The 7,252-nt window shown below is 43.1% G+C and overlaps 1 long non-coding RNA gene across 1 annotated transcript; it reads right to left on the bottom strand.

Moving 5' to 3' along the window:
- Window positions 1–2,477: 2,477 nt before the first annotated feature.
- LOC106014086 lies at window positions 2,478–7,242 on the bottom strand. Its single transcript, XR_001185517.1, has 2 exons — window positions 6,047–7,242; window positions 2,478–2,589 (listed from the first exon to the last, which is right to left on the bottom strand). It is a non-coding gene; the product is annotated as an uncharacterized LOC106014086 (long non-coding RNA).
- Between the last annotated feature and the right edge of the window lie 10 nt (window positions 7,243–7,252).

Here is a 7,252-nt window from a genome sequence, read left to right as displayed (position 1 = left end):
AGACAGACAGACAGACAGACAGACAGACAGACAGACAGACAGACAGACAGACAGAGTGAATGAGATAGTGAGAAGGAAAAAGACATACAGAGAGAGATGTTTTAGAATCTTTTCTTTCTCCTTGCAGTATACCAACTTTTCCTTTTAGAAACCAACAACACATAGATCTGGTTGCTACAAAGGTGGACCACAAATCCCTCCTCCGATACCCTGTTTACTGCTATAAATCCCAAAGTCAATGGACTCGAGGACCAACGACTCTGGTGTAGCGGTTAAAGGGTCTTTGCAACTGCTCGCAGAAGACATTAGTTCGATAACCGAAAAGACAGACTGTTTATGAAGTAATGCATTCTGATGCGATATTGCATCCCGTCCTTATTATTTATTCTCCCCAGTATACTTTTATCAGAACTGGTGGCTGGTAAGCAAGACAATATTCGACTAGACTCTGTGTCAAAACATGAACTTCCACAAACTTGTCAAATTGAAAACATGCTAAGACACTACAGTATAACATAATGTGCTTTTTTGGGACTGGTTATTCAATTATAACAGCAGAAAATTCAAATACACAGATTTTACAAGAAAATCTTTGTTTTTACTTTAGAAACGGACAAATTTATTTAGACGAAGCTGGGCTCTTTAGAACGTTTCGTCAAAGAACGGTCCCTTAATCAGTATTATTGTTATAAATATTAGTATTATTATGTCCGAGCGATACTTAGAAACAGCTTTGGTTAGTCCTACATCTTCCATGGATGGATTTTCGAATTCTTCGGGATCTCAGGCGTGGTTGTATACTTTTTGGAATTCTCTGATTTATTCAGATACGACGCTGGGCTACTTTGGGATGTTCTGTATCTACGCCACTACACCTTTCTGTAAAGTTTGGGTCTGTGACATTTAGGCGACTGATTCCATTGCCTTCCGTTTCTTCAGCATCTAGATGAGGCTGTTGTATTGTAGTAGCTTTTCGTGATGACGTCTATTGAGTTTATTAGCACTCATTGTCCGTCATCTGCCGAGTACGGTGATTTCAACCCAAACATCGGCCGCAATCAATGTAGTTTACCTGTGAATAAACGAATGAAAAATAATAAATTATGTGTAGTTTTTTTTCATTTTGATTTGGAAATAAAACAAATCAAATCTTGAAAGGCTAAAGAAGTACAACGCATTAGATTATCGATAGAATCTCCTATCACGTCGATCTTTGGGCTCACACATGCATCTACAGGTCTTAATCAAGGATATGAATACACATGTATTTAACAAGAGAACTAAAAAAAAAAAAAAAAGGACACCGTTTGCATCCTATGGAATGTGCATGTACTCTTAAAACGAGAGCCCCTAAGTAAAACAAAGTCTAAAGATAGAATCGAACATCCACTCGTAACTTTACTTCTTTTTTTATTTCACACTTCCCTTTTAAAGGGGCGGTTTAGCCCAAATATTCAAAAGGATTGTGCATTTTGTGATACAAGCACCAAATTTGGCACAAATGTACATTAATATAAAATAGACACTTTCAGATATTGAGCCACTAGGAATTCTCTCTTTATGTCCGCCATATTGGATTTCAAAATGGCCGCCATTTGAAATTTATATTTGCGATTTTCTCTGGGTTAAATGCTGCTATTGACTTCATTTGGGAGTCTAAATGTATGTTTTTTTGGGTCAATGAATCCAATGATATCTATTTCACAATCCAATGCACAATCTAATGCACAATTCTAATGCACAAATCTAAACCAAAAGAACAAATATAAAATTCTAATGCTTGAATCTAATCCAATGAACAATTCAATGAACAATCCAACGGCATCATTTTCAACGTAATGTTATCTTTCACACTCTGTTATATAAACTGATCTTGGAAAATGTTAGTTTGAACACGACACTTTGAAAAGAATGATCATATGAAAGTATGTTGATTGATTGATTGCTTGATTGAGTAGGAGTTTCACGGCACTATCGACTCATATTTGAAAGCATATTAAATGGGTGTAAAAGTCTTAAGTCTGTAAATGTCTTAGGTACAATTCTGACATGCTACATGGTCTAATTTCTGAGGCTAGGTGTATACCCTCATTCTTCAATGGTCTGAAGCTAGTTAGACATCGGTACTGGAGATACGTTTACATAAACAGTGTCATGTTAACAAGTTCAGCACTGCCACAAGTACATGTATGTTGTGGACTCATCGCCATGTGCAGTCCCCTTCACACACAGAGGACAGCTTTCTTGCATTTGCAGAGCCTCACACCATAAATGGCACTTTAAAACCCCCCAGCTCAAAACAGCTGCGAGCTGCCTCATGTAGCCTGGTCAAGTATGGTGTGCACTGTCCTCCAGTCATTGATCAACCTCAGTTGGTTGGTGGAGGGAGCTCTGGTGCTGGCAAAAGTATCTGACCCCACACATGTCCACCTTGATACACTCCACTCTTGATGTGTTCCTCTAAAGCTGCCTTCGTCGGGGGGATCAGCTGCACATCGTTCTTCCTTGTGAAGAGTTTCCTCCTGGGGTCGGAGACTTCTTCCTAGCATGTGATGAGATCATTCTTGGTACAAGTGAAGAAGTTCCCACCTGCAGACAGTACAGGAGGACATGCCTGGTTGTCGTGACGAAAGAACTCCTCAAGGTTTCCATCCCTCGTCTGCCAGCCAATGTACAGGCGTGCGACGAGTTCACGATCATTTTTGACGGAGGCGAGCTGTTGCTAACATATGCTCTTGTTTCTGGGAGTGGAAGTGTTAGAATCTAAACACCTTCAGCTTGTTACAAGGAATGGGGTCGTCCACTGCCTTTGTTCTGTCCAACAGACATTCTCTGGTGAAAGCCTCGGACTGTTTTTGGTCAATCCTCTTGGTATTCATCCCCGTCTCCACGGCAGCAGGACCTGCGATGTCCTTTGAGTCCAGTATGACTCTCCTCCTCGAATGGGGTGTTCATCTCCTCTATGACACCGACGAGAGGGCGAACATCTTTCACAAATGAGGCCTGTACACTTGGCGTCTGATCATGTGACGTGTGTCTGCTGTTTGCCGTCTCCAGTATTGGTTCCCGTCCTGGAATTCTTCGACCACCCTAGCAATTTCTGGTCTTGCAACCACCCAGCGACGAAGGGCTTTAGGATTGTCAGTGAGCCCAACTGCGCCGCCGTTTCCTTTGATGTAGGCATTATTCTGCTAATGTGCCTGGTCAATCGGGATTGAAGAGAACACCCTCTGAGTTTTCTCAACTCTGAAATGGCCTTCACTGAATTTCCCGGCTACGTCTGGGTGTTTGGTAGTGAGTTCGGCGATGTTCTTCAGGTGCACTGGTATCCACCTAGCATAGTGGGTATGATCTAACGCAATGCAGATTGTTACCGTTTGATTCCTTGACCCCCCCCCCTCCCCAAAAAATACATTTAAACACCAAAATGAAGTCAATAGCAGCATTTGATGCAGAGATAATAGCAAATTTAGATTTCAATTGGCGGCCATTTTGAAATCCAATATGGCGGACATTAAGAGAGAAATCCGAGTGGCCCAATATCTGAAAATGTTTGCAATATGCTAATGTACATATGTGTCAAATTTGGTGCTTGTATCACAAAATGCACAATAGGTTTGCTAAGCGCCCCACTATTTTCACTCTCTTCCATATTATCCTTCAAAATCGTCTTTTACACTCATTATCTGACACACCACCTTAATGCACTCACTAGAGACTCAACAGTTTTTGACAGTTTTGTGAGTGCACTGATAGTCATAACATGAAACACTGTAATCCTCCCCCCTCCCACCTCACCCCCCCCCCCCCCTGACAAAAAAAATATATGTAAAATTAAATCAAAGTAAAAGTAAAGTCTTAATTTATAAATAAAATAATAATCTTAACGAATAAACAACTAAATCCGTAAATAAAACTTCAACCTATAGCAAATCGCAAAAAAAAAACCCAAAAAAACTGGGAATAAAAGATTTTTCTCAACATATCCAATCCTTCCAGAACACGTTGCCGACTTCTCTACGGTAATAGTGAAAGAAAGTGAGACAGACAGACAGGCAGATAGATAGATAGATAGATAGATAGATAGATAGATAGATAGATAGATAGATAGATAGATAGATAGATAGATAGATAGATAGATAGATAGATAGATAGATAGATAGATAGACAGATAGACAGATAGATAGACAGACATAGACAGAGCGAGAGAGAGAGAGAGAGAGAGAGAGAGAGAGAGAGAGAGAGAGAGAGAGAGAGAGAGAGAGAGAGAGAGAGAGAGAGAGGGTGGGGGTGGGAGGGAGGAAGAAGAGAGAAATGATCGTTATTACAGCCGTTTCCCCCCAGCTGGTGGGGGGCCCTGTAGTTTTACTATGGGGGAGCAAAGAATACACCTTGCGTGATACTGTGTGTCGTAAGGGTCGACTAAAAGTGCATAGGTATGGTGGCCCGAAAAGTGCCAGTTTGCGGAGGGACAACTACCCAACCCAGTAAAAAACAGTAAGTTACAGAAACACGGACAAACACAGCTTTTTATCTTTCGATCTTGGGAGACGGAGGAGCTTCTGCATCAGCAGGAACAATGAAGGACAGCGGACAAAGCCGAAAGGACTCTACTGACCCGAAACCTTCTCTGTCGAACAAGTCTCTCCGGATTGCGTCGTGGGATGTTGGCACCTTGTATTAAACAGGAAAGATTTCTCAAGTAGTACAAGAGATGAAGAGATACGGGCTGCACATACTAGGGGTCAGCGAAACACACTGGACACAGTCTGGACAGAAGCAGCTCAGCTCGGGGGAACAAGTATTGTATTCTGGGAGGGAAGACAGGTAGGCTACCATGCGGAAGGAGTGGGAATCATTTTGAGTAAGTATGCACAGAAGTCACTTAGAGGATGGGAACCACACGGGGAAAAGATCATCATGGCTTCATTCACTTCAAGGAGCAAGAGCATCAACATGAATATAGTACAGATCTACGCCACAACAAATGATGCTTCGGATGAAGACAAGGATGCCTTTTACAGCCAGCTCCAGGGGGTCATCGATAAACTGCCAAGGAAGGATGTCAACATCATAATGGGAGATGCCAATGCCAAGATTGGTCAGGACAGCATGGGGTATGAAAGAATTATGGGACAACATGGCTTGGGACTAATGAATGAGAACGGGGAGCGATTCGCAAATATATGTGCTTTCAACAGTTTTGTTATTGGAGGCTCTGTTTTTCCCCACAAGAGGATCCACAAGGCCACATGGGTTTCGCCAGATGGAGTGACGGAGAACCAGATAGATCATTTTTGTATCTCTCGTAAGTTCAGGCGTTCACTGGAAGGTGTCAAAGTACAGAGAGGGGCAGATGTTGGATCGGATCATCATCTGTTGTTGGGAAAACTCAAGCTTCGACTCAAAAAGCACGGAACCAGCACAGGAATCAAAAGAACCAAGTTCCAAGTAAGTGTCTTGGACGGACACAGGAGAGAAGAGTTTCAGATGCCGCTGAGTAACAGATTTCAACCTCTGGCTGATCTTGGCAGTGAGGACACGGAGGTGGATACACACTGGACCAAGGTCAAAAAAGTCTTTACATCAACGTGTCAAAAAAAATACTCGGTGGGAAGAAATGGGAGCACAAGGAATGGATTAGCCAACACTCATTGGATTTAATTAGGATAAGAAGACAGGTGAAGGCAGAAAGCGAATGCAAGTAGAACAAGAGGATCAAGAGCGGATGCATTGGAGCAGTACAGGATAACAGCTAAAGATGTGAAAAAATCAATAAGAAAAGACAAGGAGGAATTCATGAACAGGCTAGCAGAGAAGGCAGAGGAAACAGCGATAGGAGGGCACATGCGAATCCTTTACCAGACCACAAGGACACTTGCTGGAAAATATCTCATTCGCTACGCCGAGCCGTGGGGGGCGGCGCGGCTAGAGTGCCGTCAGTACGCTTAGCCGCCCCCTTCGGCTCGAGAACTGACGTTCAATTTTAGCCTGGTTTTTATTCCAATCCACATATCCATGTTAAAATAAAAGTCATAGTTCCCACCTGCAGACAGTACAGGAGGACATGCCTGGTTGTCGTGACGAAAGAACTCCTCAAGGTTTCCATCCCTCGTCTGCCAGCCAATGTACAGGCGTGCGACGAGTTCACGATCATTTTTGACGGAGGCGAGCTGTTGCTAACATATGCTCTTGTTTCTGGGAGTGGAAGTGTTAGAATCTAAACACCTTCAGCTTGTTACAAGGAATGGGGTCGTCCACCGCCTTTGTTCTGTCCAACAGACATTCTCTGGTGAAAGCCTCGGACTGTTTTTGGTCAATCCTCTTGGTATTCATCCCCGTCTCCACGGCAGCAGGACCTGCGATGTCCTTTGAGTCCAGTATGACTCTCCTCCTCGAATGGGGTGCTCATCTCCTCTATGACACCGACGAGAGGGCGAACATCTTTCACAAATGAGGCCTGTACACTTGGCGTCTGATCATGTGACGTGTGTCTGCTGTTTGCCGTCTCCAGTATTGGTTCCCGTCCTGGAATTCTTCGACCACCCTAGCAATTTCTGGTCTTGCAACCACCCAGCGACGAAGGGCTTTAGGATTGTCAGTGAGCCCAACTGCGCCGCCGTTTCCTTTGATGTAGGCATTATTCTGCTAATGTGCCTGGTCAATCGGGATTGAAGAGAACACCCTCTGAGTTTTCTCAACTCTGAAATGGCCTTCACTGAATTTCCCGGCTACGTCTGGGTGTTTGGTAGTGAGTTCGGCGATGTTCTTCAGGTGCACTGGTATCCACCTAGCATAGTGGGTATGATCTAACGCAATGCAGATTGTTACCGTTTGATTCCTTGACCCCCCCTCCCCAAAAAATACATTTAAACACCAAAATGAAGTCAATAGCAGCATTTGATGCAGAGATAATAGCAAATTTAGATTTCAATTGGCGGCCATTTTGAAATCCAATATGGCGGACATTAAGAGAGAAATCCGAGTGGCCCAATATCTGAAAATGTTTGCAATATGCTAATGTACATATGTGTCAAATTTGGTGCTTGTATCACAAAATGCACAATAGGTTTGCTAAGCGCCCCACTATTTTCACTCTCTTCCATATTATCCTTCAAAATCGTCTTTTACACTCATTATCTGACACACCACCTTAATGCACTCACTAGAGACTCAACAGTTTTTGACAGTTTTGTGAGTGCACTGATAGTCATAACATGAAACACTGTAATCCTCCCCCCTCCCACCCCAC

This window comes from Aplysia californica, unplaced genomic scaffold (assembly GCF_000002075.1).
Source record: "Aplysia californica isolate F4 #8 unplaced genomic scaffold, AplCal3.0 scaffold02255, whole genome shotgun sequence".
Taxonomy (NCBI): Eukaryota; Metazoa; Mollusca; class Gastropoda; order Aplysiida; family Aplysiidae; genus Aplysia; species Aplysia californica.
Note: the sequence above shows the minus strand (reverse complement) of the source record. Positions and strands in the feature narration are given on the sequence as shown.